The sequence below is a fragment of the Lipophrys pholis genome (genome assembly GCF_963383615.2).
Source record: "Lipophrys pholis genome assembly, chromosome: 12".
Lineage (NCBI taxonomy): Eukaryota > Metazoa > Chordata > Actinopteri > Blenniiformes > Blenniidae > Lipophrys > Lipophrys pholis.
The window spans coordinates 6,593,764-6,609,408 of NC_137641.1; the positions used below are offsets into that span (position 1 = coordinate 6,593,764).

The following is a 15,645-nucleotide window of genomic DNA, read 5'->3' on the forward strand; positions in this document are numbered from 1 at the left end:
TAAGTTATTAGCTAATTTACATTATTACAATATTGGCTCAAACATTGGAAAGTTTCTGTGTTATAGGCGTCATTACAATTTATAAAGCCAGAACCATTACATTGCTGGTTGCTACAGATGTACTTATAGCATAGATGCAAAATGACTAATTCACACATGGAGTTCAGCTGAAGTTAAAGAGGTCAACTGGTGGTGCACACTTTTACTTCTGGCCTGTTTGACTCCATTAGTCATTATTAAAAGTTGGATATTTTCTACACATGCTCCGGTGATGAAGCTGCAGTTTTAAGCAGAACTCAACACAAACAGCGTACCAGCTCTAAGAAGGGGAGAAGAGCTTATTGCAGGAAAACGGCTGTTGTTAATGTCACTACTACCAAGACACAAACCACGAGTGGCAGCAGGGGACCCGTGTTCACCATATGTGTTAGTGGCGGGAACTTCCTGAACAACAGAGAAAAAGCTACAGTAACAGTCAGTATTCACATATTGAGTAACATTAAATTTTGCTTTAAATAAAAGCACTTAACTAAATAAAAGACGGAGTTGTATCAATTTCAATAAACGTTTTCTAATCAGGCAATCACAATAATTCTTACATGTTACATATAATTTTGTTGAGCATTAACGTTCAATGCCGTGAAACAGTTGATCACAGTTCAGTCTTTTGCAATATGTCAAAAAAATTCAATGTCGGATGCAACTATTATACATTTCTGTATTATTTTGCAGCCATACTGGTAAGAGAAAAAAAAACATAAAAACATGTGACACTTCTCTGAGCATCGCAGTACAAGTACATAAGTGTTGACTGTGAAGCAGAGTGACAGATGTGGCTGTGGTCATGAATAGTTCACAGAGTTCACACAGCTCTCTGTCTCTATTTCTGCCTCCAAAATATTCGAAAAACACACATTAATACTTGGAAATAACATCTCTGAGCCATATTTCTTTACCTGAGCCACTCTGATCTACATAAAGAACAGACCCCGGGTGCAGAAGCTCCCTCTGATTGGCCATCAATGTTGCATGAGTGCAGATCAGTCAGCGTTTTGCGATTCGTATGGCGTGTGCTGCTGCTTCTTGCGCCACAGTTTCCTGAGCTGCTGCTTCTGTCTGCGTGAGCGTTTGTCCAAATTTCTTTTACCGTTGCAGCTCGCGCTTTCGCAGCCTGCACTGTCGTCGCACTTGTGAGCGCTTTGGCCCGTCGAGAGCTACACATTGTGGCAAACACAATACAGATTCAGTGTCTGTACCACAATCAACACTCCCACATTAGAAAACATTACTGTTGCTCTCGTGAGTAATATTACCGATATCTGAGCCGGGTATTTAATCAGCGGCCCACACTGTGCTGCTGCTGAAGGGCGTCTCCTCACAGAGCTGTCAGTGCAGAGAGGAAACAGCTGCTGCTCATAATATCAATGTGATGAACTAAGGCACAAAGACTGAACTGCTTGGCACTCCGAAACCAAACCCGTCACCTCGCCGTCATGGAGAGAAACTGTGTCAAAGTAATAGACAGCGTAACCACCCCCCCCCTTTTCTTTTTTTCTACTGTAAACATCTCTGTAATCCAAGCTTTCCCTCCGTGTTTCGATGTCCTGGAGGAGTTTGACAGGATGGGAGCTCTGAGTAAACAGGAAACTTAGTGTGGAATTCACCCCCAAATAATTTAAAGTATAGGGAAATGAGGCTAATTATTACTGTTTAGGGCAGTGGTATAGATGTCAGACTTGTTTGAATCATCGTGGGAGTGTAGTTGGAGGGTGGCACATTTCCAAAGAGAATTGGTAATCTGAGGGGAAAACAAGCCCCTAAACACAAACGCTCTAGTTTTACCTCTTTTAGACAGATTCACCTTATGAGTGAAGAACCGCTCACGTTTCCTGCGATTGGACACATGCCTGTCCTACTTATGGCCACGTTAACAGAGTGTGATCCCAGAAAGCAGCAGTGACAAAATCCTCAAGTCTTCTGATATGTTCATAAGTTTACACATCATTGCGACATGTAACCACGAAAACCAATAGAAACATTTAATAAATTCAAAATATGAAGGATCCTTCAACAAAAATTGGACATTAATCAATAATAATGATGACGTACAAAGTTGGAAATCCATTTTTTTCATTAAGAGATTGTAATATGGATCAAAACCATGTGTGAGTATCAAACACCAAGACTTCTGGATTATTTCCTGGACTGTTTGAAGAATGACCAGCAGAGATTAAGAAAAACCTGTATTTCACTGGAAATGAATCGATGTCTGCATTCTAACAGCTGTAAACAGACAAACTGGTTCATATACACCAATCTGACAGGAAGCACGAGTTCCAAAGGGAGAACATCAGTTGCAGAAACTTAAAAGGCTTTAAGTGCAGAATACAGTTACTAATGATAATGACCAAACTATTTGTCCGTCAGTGTAACGCACTGAAGTTAACCAAAGAGAGCTGAATTGATCATTTATTGGAATTATTTCAAGACCAGGCCACAAATTGATGACAAAGCATGAGTACCAACAATGGGCTGCTTTTTGATTTTAAGTATTTCCCAGACTTATCTGGCATGCAATCATGAGGCGCCTCAGCTCTACTTCACAGACGGCGAATCAGAACGATTGCAAACCTGAAGCGCCCTCATTTATTCCCATGTTTTCTTCATGAAAATCAAACCTGATCGATTATTTGATCAAACGTCACTTCGGGAGTCTGGCGGACAGATGTTGTTAATGTCTGTGATTTCAGATCGATGAGGGCTCAACAATCTGTCCCTAAATCAACCATACTAATAAAAGAACCAGAAAAAAAACTCTTATTTTTCATATATTCTTGGGCAAATTTAAACAGTGTAGCTCAAATACACGCTCAAAGGTTTTAGCATGTGAATGAAGCGGCCCTGCTTCACAGTTTTCTTCCGTATTTGATTCTTTTTTTTTATCTACTTAGCACGGAAACATAATTTATTACAGTTCAGTCTTTTTCCACAAATATTTGCAGGTCAATGTCACGACGATGCTGAATTTGAGATACATTTTGAAGCCCTGGAGCACAGCCGAGTGCACTCACAAGGAAACATGCTTCAACTTTTCCAGTGAGTTTATTTTGGAGCTCTTTCTATGCAGGGTCTGATAGCCGAGGCTCCAGGTAGACTCTGCGAGCCCCTAAATTAGCCACTAGGACACATATAGCAGCTCCACATGAGCGTAAAGCTTCTGCGTTACCTCCGGCCCAGCAGAGGAATTCCTCCCTGCATTCCTGCACCCAAAACCCGGGCGGAGGGAGAGAAGGAAGAAGAGAGGCTTTATTTGGCCTTGTGTCACTGGCAGCCAGCATTAGAGCTGAATGTGACCGATCCTGGTGGAGGACAGGAATGTGAGGATGGAGAGCCTCTGTGGCAGAAGAGAAGATAACATCTGAGGCTGGGGACAGCATAAAACTTAAGCTGCTCAGAACAGTCTTGTATTTTCTACACTTCCTTTACCCAGCAGAAATAGGCTTTTAATTCCTCTTTCAGCTGAGATTTTAAAGAGCTGCGTTTGTTAAATAAGCAATGATGCACTTTGTCAACTCCTATCAGTGGGGTGTGAAACTATTTGCGACACAGCGCAGCCCTTTTACATAAGTACTTGGCGTGAAAGACACCGAAATAAACTCAGAAATAATACCAAATGTAGTAATAATACCAGAAACTGTTATAAAAATGTATATGTAAGCAAATATCTTTTCAAAACCGGCAAAAGTTCACATTTTAAAGAAAACCTGGTACTATTTCAACATAATGGAATTTCCTATTTTGCAATATGCAAAACATGTAACTGAAACATTGGAGCGTGCAGGTTTTCTACAAATCAATTAAATGTTTTGGCTCTGCTAATGCTGGTTGGGTTAAAGGCGGCTCACTTCCACCGCTGCACCACTGATCCACGGTCCATGTTGGACACCACTGTCCAGTCAGGGTTTCACTCCAGCCTCAGCAGACTGCGTCTTTATGTTGTTTTGGTCTATTGGCATAATGCACATTGAACTGCCTTGTGCTCTATAAATGAATGTACCTTGTTTTTCATTTGCAGAACTCAGCATAAAAGTCCAATTTTGTGCACCAATTTCACAAAAACTTCAAACTTGAAGTCACACAACACAACAAACTCCAGTTGACACACTAATTTATATTGTAAAAAATCTTACATACACTACTAGTCAAAAGTTTAAACTAACCTTCTCATTCAATGCTTTTTTCTTAATTTTCATGACGGTTTAACGTTGTAGATTCTCACTGAAGGGGTGAAAACTATGAAGGAATACACATGTTATTATGTCGTAAACAGAAAAATGCGAAATAAGTGAAAACGTGTTTTATATTTTAGATCAGGGGGTGTCAAACTCAGGTCCTGGAGGGCCGCAGCCCTGCACCTTTTCCATGTCTCCCTTCTTTAACGCACCTCAATGTCAAGATGGTGCAATCACCAATGGACGCACACACACACACACACACGCACACACACACACACACACACACACGCATGTGAACCCAGACCTTCTGCTTGTGCTAACCACTGCCCCACTGTGCAGCCTTGCTGCCATACAAGAGAATTGTAGCCAAAACAAAAAACTTTTTGTCCAACTTCTTATTATTTTTTCACATTCTAGAAGGTTCTTTTTAGATTCACCGGCAACAAAAAAACATCCCTTTATGTGTGGCGAGATATATGCCTTTAATTTAAAATAAGTGGGCTGTCTTCATATCATGTTTGGCTGTCATGACTTCACACTAAAGCGACGTAGGGGCGAATGCTGATGATTCCAGAACTATTTCAGTGTTTGACTAATACAAAAGTGTGTAACTGCACAATACTGCAAACAGCAGAGGCCTGATTAAAGCTTCGCAATAAACTAATAAAAAAATCTATAAAAAAAAAAACAACAACAATTTGACACTATTCAGGTCAGCCATCTGACAGTTCTCATGTCTGATATTTAACAAAATAAATCACCACTATCTTTTTTTTGGGGTTTTTTGTTATTTACAACCCACCTGGACCCCGACAAACACAAAGCAACACTGTTTTAGCCCATAAAATAAAGATGGGAAAAACCAAGTGCGCTTAGAGAATGGCACCGTTAAAGGTTTGGGGTTGGTCTCTGTAGCATTAGGAGTGATGGTGTTGCAGCACTAAACAGGACCGACACGCAGACTCAGCATGAGACGCTACTCCACACACCTACAACTCCTCCTGAGCATCTTTGAAATGACTCAGAAAGCTTTATGGGAAATATTAATATTCACAAAAAAGTCTCCATTGCAAATGTTTCCCTCAATCCATTAAAGGCCCGAGGTCAGAAGGAGGATTTTGACCTTTAAATCAAATGATGAAACTGCTTCAAACAGGTGGAGCTGCAGGTGGAGCTGCAGGTGGAGCTGCAGGCTCAGCAGCGGTGACGTGTGAGCTGTTGCAGCCCCGGCAGACTCCATCTCTCTCTGACTGAACTCCCCAGACATGTGCCACAGACTTGGGAATTGGCAGCAGTCTAAAACAAATGATTTCTTGGGCCGAGTAGTGGCGGCACATAATGTCTTGACCAAATATGGCCGTAGAGTAAAAACACTACGGTCCAATCGCAGCAGCACGCTGGAATAAGAAACGGGTTTCCTTAAGCGGATGTGAGTGTGAGCCACGGCACAACACACGGACACCTATGCAAGCAAGCGGCGAGCGCACAGGCTCCAGACACGAGGCTGAAACCTTCACGTCCAGTTGAATTTATCTGCATATGTTCACGGGGCTTTCCCATTTTCACAACCTTAAGCAGTCTTTAAGTGCTTGTAAGTTTTAGTCGCATTCACACAGTCGCACAGATTGATGCACTAATGCTGATAGCTGCCATGCAGGATGCTCCACTCCTAGACAAAACTCACCAGCTTGTCACGCATTGGTGAGCTGAACACTCCAAACCACACGAACATTGAAGAAGTACTTGATAGTGAAAGGACCAGAAGCACTTACTCAGCAGATTTTTCTTTTACAATTCAACATCCAAAAAAATAAACCCAGGTGAGCCGGAAACAATTCTAGTTCTAAGCGAGTGAGGATGATGTCGTAAGCCCCGTTTCCACAGTGCCCCTTGGTGCCGGTACGGGTCAGGTCGGAACCGGTTGTTGTGCGTTTCCACTGACTCGGAACCGTTACCAACCGGTACCATTGGTAACCATTTCTCGCTACCCCTCCACTTGGGGTACCAGGCACAATGTGCCGGATATGAGGGGGAGGAGCTTCAACACTGCCGTCTGCTCATTGGTCCGTGACAACCGCTGTTCTCCCAGCAAGCAGCCATTTCCAATCAGTTGTCCGGCCGCAATCAGGTAACTGTTTTGAAAATGTCCTCCCGTTATGGCGTCACATCCTGCGTGATTACACAACCGTTCATAACCCCGCCTACATTTCAAACCGAACCCCGTGTAACGGAAACGCGGCACTGATATGGGTCTGGTTACAGATAGCCGACCCCACCCGACTGGCACCGGCACCAAGGGGCACTGTGGAAACGAGGCTTAAGTGCTCCAAATATTAGGATCAGCCATTTTTACATGTTGTGTTTCATTGCCCTTTCAGCTTGATACGATCAATGTGAGCTGGACGGAAACAGGAAGAATGGTCTCTCCACACCTGAGAGCCTCTGCAGGAGCAAAGGGCGTGTTCACATTCCCCTGTTTGATCCAGACCAGAGGTCTCTTCAGGGACAAAAACGGTTTTGTTTGGGTGATGTGAACACTCCCACGAACTCTAAACTGGAACTATCAAGCAATCTCTGGTCCTCTGGATATGCTGGGTCTCAGTTCGTTTACGTACGATCTATCAAGCGGGCGGAGGGGGGGGGACGTGACGTTGTGCGCAATGCATTCTGGGTTGTAAACAAACAAAGCTAACAGTGCAATTCGGAAGAAGCAGATGCAGAAAAGAAAGTTGGCAAATATCTCAGAGGCAGTCGTGGAGTAGTGAGGAGGAAGTAATGAGGAAAAAGTAGTGAAAAAGGCACTTATTGATAGCTGGTCTGAAGACTATATGTCACACTTGTTTGTGGCTACTCATTAGCCACGAGCTAACTGGCCTAGCCATCAGGGGCTAAAGCAGCGGGACTTCTGGTTTCGGTCCGGACCAAATCAATAAACCATGTTTCTTCTTTACTCTGGCCAGAGTTTTTCTTGGGCGACAGCGGCCCCAAAATTGCGTGACAAAAGTGAATGCTAACGCTACCTGAACCAAACGAAGGTGTGAAAAGGCCGTTCAGGCAGTTGGACCACAGCAATGTGTTTTAAATACAAATAAGTCAGGATAAAAGGCCTAGTTGGTGCTTGGTGTGGTATTTACCACTCCCCAGAACATGATGATGATATCCAGGAGATTCAGAGTAAACAAAGCAGACAACAGAGGTTTGTGGCCATTATCGACCCATTAATCTCCCCCGGATATCAGCAGGACAAACCTCAAATACACACAGGTGATGTCAAATTAAATTAGATTTTTATCAATCATACAACACATATACATGCCTCAAGTATGGTACAGACAGACTTATTTTATCCATGTGTTATGGCTACTCTTTCATTCCAAAAACCTACATAATAAGAGTTGCTCCTTTGAGGAGATTTTCAACTGACAGTGAAAAAAAGAGAGATTTACAGATTTTCAATTAAACGTCCACATTTTATTTAAACAAACACTAAATGTTCTCTGTGGTTGACTTCAAATACAAAACACAAAAATGGGCTTAATTTGCTAAAATCCTAGTTTAGCTGTCTCACTCCTTCCACACTCACAGCTGCACCTTCTCATGATTATAAAGAGGAGGGCCTGATTAGGAGGAGGACAGATCCAGACAATAAACATGATCAATTAATGAAGAAAAACAAGAATACTTCAAATAATATTTGTTATCGTTTTGTCAATTTGTATGAATTTTACAAAGAAAAAGTATTATCTCGATTGGCTCCAACACCATCCATCTCTAATACCACCTGACCTAATTAAAGGATGCAACTCTGTGTGGTGGGTTGATCCTGGCTCATTGTGTGTGAAGACAAGTTAAACCTGGACAAGACCTTGGCCATCACAGAGCAAACAAAGAGAGACAGACATTCAGTCACTGTCTAAAGTTGCAAATTAACCTCAAATACCCAGAATACCTGTGAAAAATGAGCACAGACTTCATTTTATTTCAACTTTCTTCTTTTATAAGTTTTTAAATGGACCCATTCTGGACCTTCTGATGGTGCATTGCAAATGCAAAAAGACAAAAGCACCTGAAGAAGTTTTAAAAGTCTTTATTTACACCCAGAAAGGCTGGGACGGTCAATTCAGCCACCTTTTATGAATGCTTTTTAGAAGTCAGTCATGTGGAGGTGGGTGTTATGGAGGACTAAATGTGCCACAATTCAATAAATAAAAACACCATTAAAGGATGAATTAAATGTGTTATTAACTGAATAAAACTGGAATAAAGTCTATAAATGTATCATTGATTCATTAAAATACCAATTCATGCAACGATGCAAAGCGGGTGAACACATTCTGTTACACTGGGTGGCGCTATACGTGAAAGTCTGCCCCTCACTCGGTAAAACTCCAGACTCGGCTTGTTTCCAACCGACAAGTGTTTAACTTTTATTTCTTAACTTCTGCACCTGAGGTTACATTCAGCGGAGTTGGGTATCCCAGGTGTCGCACACTAACGCGTCCCTGTAGCAACACATAACTACCAATGGTTCCTATTACTACAACATACATCTCTTTGTTGGTCTGAATACTTTAATGAACAAAACTTTATCTGCAACCAACAAAAACCTCTCAAGAACTCCCTGCAAAGTTCCTGCAGATCCTCTGTTGATGGAGCCGTCATGTTTTGAAACTCTTCAGACCAAAGTAATGGTTTGACTGGACCGGCGTTAGCCCCGCCCACTGATCGTTTGACCGACAAAATAAATTCATGAGGCAGTGCAACACTATACCGTGAAATAATTAAATATGTTTTTCACATAAAATTTATTGGTATTTTGATAAATTAATGACATTTATATATTTAATTCCGATTTTTATTAATTAATGACACATTTAATTAATTATCCAATGGTGTATTTATTGATTTAATTTTGGTACATTTAGTCGTCCATAGGGCGGAGCCTATTCCAGGTGATACTGGGCAAAGTGTAAGGTAAACCTGGGATATGATATAGGACATGAGCGGAACCATGATAAAGTGGAACCATGATAAACGTGACAAAAACATTTAAATCATAATCATCAGTAACATATAAATCATTTCAAGCTTCGTACTCGAAGGAATAAAAAACTTTTTGAGAATTTCTTTAAATGTTTTAGTTTAACTTTTTCATGTAGTTGTTTAAATATATCTATTCTGGAAATGAAAACAGCTGCAACAAGCAGATATATCATAAAAAAAAAAAAAGAAGGAAGGCGGCCTTTGCTGCTGCATAGCTCACCCACAGGAAGGAAAGGACAGTGTCTCCGGGCCAATTTTAGACAGCAAAGTCCCCAGATGCTGCAGTCAGTGTGTGGGAGATAAACACACAACCGCTAAAGTGCACAACATGTGAGTGACAGTTACTGTGACACTAAATAACAAGCATTCCTTTACCAAGTCTGTAAACACACACAGAGAGAGACAGAGAGAGAGAGAGAGAGAGAGAGAGAGAGACAGAGAGACAGAGAGACAGAGAGAGAGAGAGAGAGAGAGAGAGCGCGAGCGTACAGCAGCAACACAACTCTGTCAGTATGTACAAAAAACTGCCTCGTCTGAATCGCCTTCTGAAAACAGCATCACAGTTTATCTTCATAAACAGACTTCATCCAGAGTCACACGGTAAACGTGCCTGTTTAGGAGCAAATCTCACTTTGGAAAGTCCTGCGTGTTTCACAAATCGACCGACCAGAGTTTCTTCTTTAAGTGATTCTAAGATTTCCTCTTCTTACGGCAGGTTTCCTTTAAATGAAATCTGGTCGCGTGATTTAATGCACCACCTTGTGGTACAAAGTGGTATTACAATACCGATCAGGCTGAAGTTGGCCTGGTCAACTTTGGCAGATTTCCCCGCAATATCATGGAGACGATTTGGAATACAGCCACACGATATAAGAGGAACATGCCATAATGATTTGATTTGAGGCAGTTAGGAAGATGATGTAAATGTTTTTGTGCTTTGGGATTTTCTTTTCCGTGTAATGGTGCTCTTCCTCCTGCCAACAATCTATAGCTGTGACTGAGGCATGCTTTTGGTTTTTGTAATGGATCACATGCAAGTCTTCATTTCACAACACTTTCATCATTTTTCGAAGATTGTTCTGCTGTTGTACCTCTTCCCTGAAGCCACCAGGTATGAAATATTTATATCATGTTGACAGCAGGTGGAAGGATAGCATCAATAACGTGTCTGTAAATAGTGGGATCTGTTTACTTTCGACTTGCATTTTTACTAAAGTCATAGTGCCTGGAAGCAAGTTTTTTCTGTCATTTCTGTCCTTCCGAAGGGCGCAAGCAGGTAACAGACCACGCCGGAGCAGCAGAGTTTAGTCTAGATCTATCCTGAAATCTTCAAACTGTTTCAGGATCACACACATTCAATCTTAAGACACATGCAGCGTCTCTTCCTCTGCCGGCGTCTCTATGAAGGGGGGAAAATAAAATGCATGATCGAGGTTGCACACCATATTTTATCAAATATAGTTTTTTTTTTCAACATTATGATGTTCAATGAGGTTCTGCAATATTATCAAACAAGTACTTTAAATTGAATCTTAATCCGTCAAATTATTGTATTCTCTGCAGTCTGTTGCTGCACTATTTATTTATTTATTTATTTCCACTGGGTGGTCTATGTGTCCTTTTAATTGCCCCTTGGGGACAAATAACATCTTGATTGATTAATTGACTGAAACATTTCTTGTACATGCATTGATTATTTCATGTATACATGCATATTTTCTTGTTTCAATCACCGGTTCTTTTAAGCAATAACACCCCACATAGGTAACTTGTTTGTATTTAGTAAATTGCTCAATTCACACTAAACAAAAATATAAACATTTTTGTTTTAGCTTCAGATTTTTCATGAGCTGAACTCAAAATTCGAATACTTTTTCTACGTACACAAAAGGCCCACTTCTCTCAGGTATTTCTTTCACAAATGTGTCTAAGGGCATGTTTCCACGTACCCAGGTTTTTACAAAAATGGCTATTTCCCCACAAAAAGAAATCTTCATTGACACAGACCTCCATATACACCTGGCTCCTGTACTACCACACTGGATTTTCTCTTATCAAGATAACGTCTTAACCCTGGGTTTTTCCGTACTACGACGCCGGGTCACTTCTCACCGGGATAACTCACCCCGGTGACCCTGGAAGTCCGACCTGCTCCAGACCAGGTTACGTTCTTGAGAAGAGGTCAGAGCTCCGCCTCCTGACGAATCAGAGCCCTTGGAAAATGACCCGCCCATTCCTAAATGATCATGATTGATGCACTGATTCAATTCAACTTTATTTATATAACATCAAATACAACACAGGTTCAGCGCTGAGATGAGAAAGTATTCAGAACAATCTTTTTGATATAATAAAATAAATCCTGGTCACTTGAGGCTTTGAAGAATGTTTCTGTTCCTGTTCTTGACTTGTCCCAAGTCCGCTTAGCGCCACGAGAGTTGATCTGGGATAATGAGGTTAATAATAATGCTCACGCTTACAGAACTGTAGAAACACGACTTTATGGAACCGGAACGACTCGTGCCGTCGCGGTGATGAATTAATATTCCAACACAAAACACACTCACATGCCTCAAACAACTGGATGTAAAATCTAAAGGCCAATTCATCCTCCGGAAGAAGAAGAAGAAAGTTGGGGCAGTGCGGGGTCCTGCCCAACAAAATGGCCTAATTTCCTTGCCGGGAAGAAAAAAGATTGTTTTGGTTCGTGTGGAAAAGGCCGATTCAAACGGACACACAGAGTTTTTGCAGGAATCATCGTTTGTGGTGACTCTTAGCTGTGTTAAGGCCCAAAAGCAGAGGAATAGCACCATTTTTTTAAATACCCGGGTACCTGTGAACGTGGCCTAAATGTGTGGAAGTGAGCGCTGCTTTGCCGAGATAATCCCTCCACCTCACACGTGTGGCATATCGACATGCTGATCAGACAGCAGGACACACACAGGTTGCACAGGTGTGTCTTCTGCTGGCCACAATAAAAGGAAGGACACTTTTACTGCATTGCCGGGGCCCCGGGGGGTCAGAGAGCCAGTCCGTGTCTGGTGGGATCACCATTTTCCTCACGCGTTGCAACACGTCTTGTTATATTTATGTTCATCATCAGTCTTTGTGTGTGTGTGTGTGTGTGTGTGTGTTTGTGTGTGTATATACTGTATATATATATTTACATCTTATGTAGGTGTTCAAGAATTCATGGCTTACTGCAAACTCCATACCATGTAAAATCCCAATAAATAAAAAAATATGAATTCTAAGCATTAAGGAGGAACCCACACAATTATGAATTATGAAGTTTCATCATAAGTGACATTGTTAAGTAATGGTAATCAGTTTAAAGACTTATTTTATCATTTAAAAAGGGGCTGTACTTCATCTCTCCCCCTTTTCAGACATTGAATGAAAGGATTGGAATTTAACTAATTTGGAGTTATAACTGAGGCTTATTGATTTGTTGGGGATTTGTTTGTTTAGTCTGTCTTTTTGATTTAAATTGAGGGACATAGTCAGGATAGGATGAGACAATCCACCATGTCTCCTCACTGCTTCCACGGTAGGTTTGTGACTCATCTCAGTCATGTTGCTGCTTGAAACTCACTCAGTGTGCATTCTTTAATGGTTAAACAGTAAGCTCTGCCTCGCTGGATAATCTGCTGTTTTTGACATGTAAACCGCAATTATACCCATTATTATGTCCATTTCAAGTATTTCAAATACCCTACAAATTCAGGCCCCGGTTTACACGACAACGAAATACGAGTGTATCCGCAAAACTTTCTACACTTTTGGGGGGTCCGTTTTCACGACGCCAGTGTGCGGATCCACTGTATCCGCAAAGTTTTTATCGCAAGGTGGAAAGATTCTTTCACGGTCGCAGCGACTGATGGAGGCTACGAGCGCCCTTACTGCGTCGTAGTTTAATAGTTGAGACCCTCCCCTGATAGCATCCGATGCGTCATCAGGATGTCGGGTTCTCTCCATTTTCTTCACGTTTATAGCGTTCTCTGCACACGTCTGTGTAGTTTCATTACACAATCAAGCAACAGCGCCCTCCCGTGGCCCGGCATACTAACTACATCGTTGTCTCTGTGTCTGCTGCTGCAGTGTAAACACACTCCTTTTTTTTTTATGGATTAGGTGTTGTCATGTGAAACATTGTCGTGTAAACAGGGCTTCATATTTGCTGTTTTTACACCTTTTGATATCAGCCCTGCACACAATACCAAACAGGCAGTAATTGTGAGGATTTTAACCAAATAAATATGACAACTTGTTTTTTTAATGAGATGTAGCTGAGGGATCTTTTTCTCTCCTTTTTTGTTTTTAATTAGTTTTGGGCTTGTCAAAAATCTGACAACTTATTACTTTTAATTCATTATTAGTGTTTGTAGCACCAAATATTTTTTAAAAATTACAGAAAATATCAAGGTGACACAATATATTGCAAATGACTGTCATATTAACATGTGCAATATACATGACTAAAAAACTGAGTGCGATCAATCATGACCAAGGCATTCATGCTCTGCAAATTCAAAATTACAATTTCTTTATATGAATGAAATTATAAAATCGATCAAACAAAGTAAGATTACCCGATCACAACATCTACTCGATTGACAACCCTAATCATTTCATTCCAGAGTCAGAAACACACAAAGAAAGTGAAGAATAAATCCTCATAACAACTGTCAACACCTGGTGAAGGTGAGAGGCAAGACAGAGACCACTCTTAAAGGACAAAGCAAAGCAGAGACATTCACTAAATATACTTAAGTGTTTCTATTCATCACAATCACAGTGAGATCCAGTAATCCAACTGGAATTTAAATAGTTAAAGATCTTCTAAATCTCTTCACGTTTAGTCATTTTGAGCAGAACTGATATTGTTTACAAGATTTATGCAGAAAGAAAAGCTGAAAATATTCTCCTGGAAACGTTTTGGGAGGAGAAAACAAAACCACAACTGGAGGTGATAGTAAGTGTGCGCCGTATGGACAAACACAGTGGACATGTGCTCAAATGGACAAATGTGTCCATAGTGAAGCTGGAGGGGCTTAAAATAAGAACATGATGCAACTACTCAGCCGTCCAGGAGAAAATATTCCGGCGTTAACAGTGTTTGGTGTTCAGACAGCGTTGAACGCCGATAGCATCACACCTCGGTCATCGCTTCCCAAAGTTCATTGCAGGATATGAGTGAGTTCTCAGACCAACAGCCGAGCAGCGGAGAAAATTCCTGCCCTCAAACTTCTGTCCAAGTGAAACAAACTGAAAGGAGAGAGAACAATCAACCAAGGCTTCTTGTTTTTAAAGCATCCCAGTACACGTCTTGTGTGCACTTCTCTTTTTGAGTTTCACGGGACGAAGTGTTCCACACAACCCTGATAAGAAGAGAGTCAGTGAGAACGCACCCCGGTATTATTAACACGTTTGATCCAGAGCATTACCACCAGCAGGTAAAGCCTGCAGGGAGAGCGCTGCACGCAGCCTCCTCCACCCTCTGCGTGCAGCGCAGCAGAATTCACACCCGGAGGCCACATTTTCTGCAACACGCCCCGGTGTGGAGCCACGAGAGCGGGCTGCGTCTGGGAAAATGATCGCGGGAAGAGAGCTGGAGGCTGGAGGTCAGTGTGGAGGAGCTCCCGAGGACTCCACGTCCTCTGGAGAGACCTCCGCCTTCCACAAGCACCCAGCAGCAAAACGCACGAAGGCTCATTGAAAGGCCTCCGGTGTGTGCGCGCGTGTGTGCGTCTGTGCGCGTGCACTCCGTTTCCTGCCTCTGCTCGCTTACTTTGTGCGGTCTCCACACTCTACAGGCCTCCACCGCTGCTCCTCTTGCCCACGCCGACGTCACGGAGACGTTCGGCTGAACTCCTGAAACTTTTCTAAAAGTTACAAAACTTTTAAAAAGGCCGACCTGAACGCGTGAATCCTCGCGCTCGTCTCTGCGTCTTCCTCCCGGTGGGACGATGACAGCCACGACCGTAAACTCCCCGACACGACCAAACGTTTTTCCTCACGGGTAAGGAGGCCAGAAAGCGACTTTTTTTTTTCTCTCTCTCTCTCTCTCCGCTCCCTCTCTATCCGCTGTCGGCTGCGGCGCGGCTGAAACTCCACCCAGGCGGTGGAGGGGCGGTGTCGCCCCGCCGGAGCTCCGGAGAAAGAAAAGAAAAAAACCCTTCGACAGCGTCTACAGTCGAGACATTTTCTAATAAACACACACACACGCGTCTTATTGGCGACGCATCGTAGCCCAATCAACTTTGCACAACATCTCCAAGTTTAGGTTGAACTTCTAGTTTAAGTTGGTGCAACAAGAGGAACCGCGTCTTCTGCGCTGCTCTCGAGGTGATGTGGAGTTCAGTGC

At 42.2% G+C, this 15,645-nt stretch overlaps 1 protein-coding gene across 1 annotated transcript in view; it reads right to left on the bottom strand.

Moving 5' to 3' along the window:
* The window catches only part of tln1 (talin 1), a 117,313-nt gene extending 101,668 nt beyond the window's left edge, over nucleotides 1-15,645 (bottom strand). The window contains exon 1 of the mRNA XM_080476974.1: nucleotides 15,196-15,645. The gene's annotated coding sequence lies outside the window, so the exon portion shown is untranslated. The remainder of the gene's footprint in view (nucleotides 1-15,195) is intronic.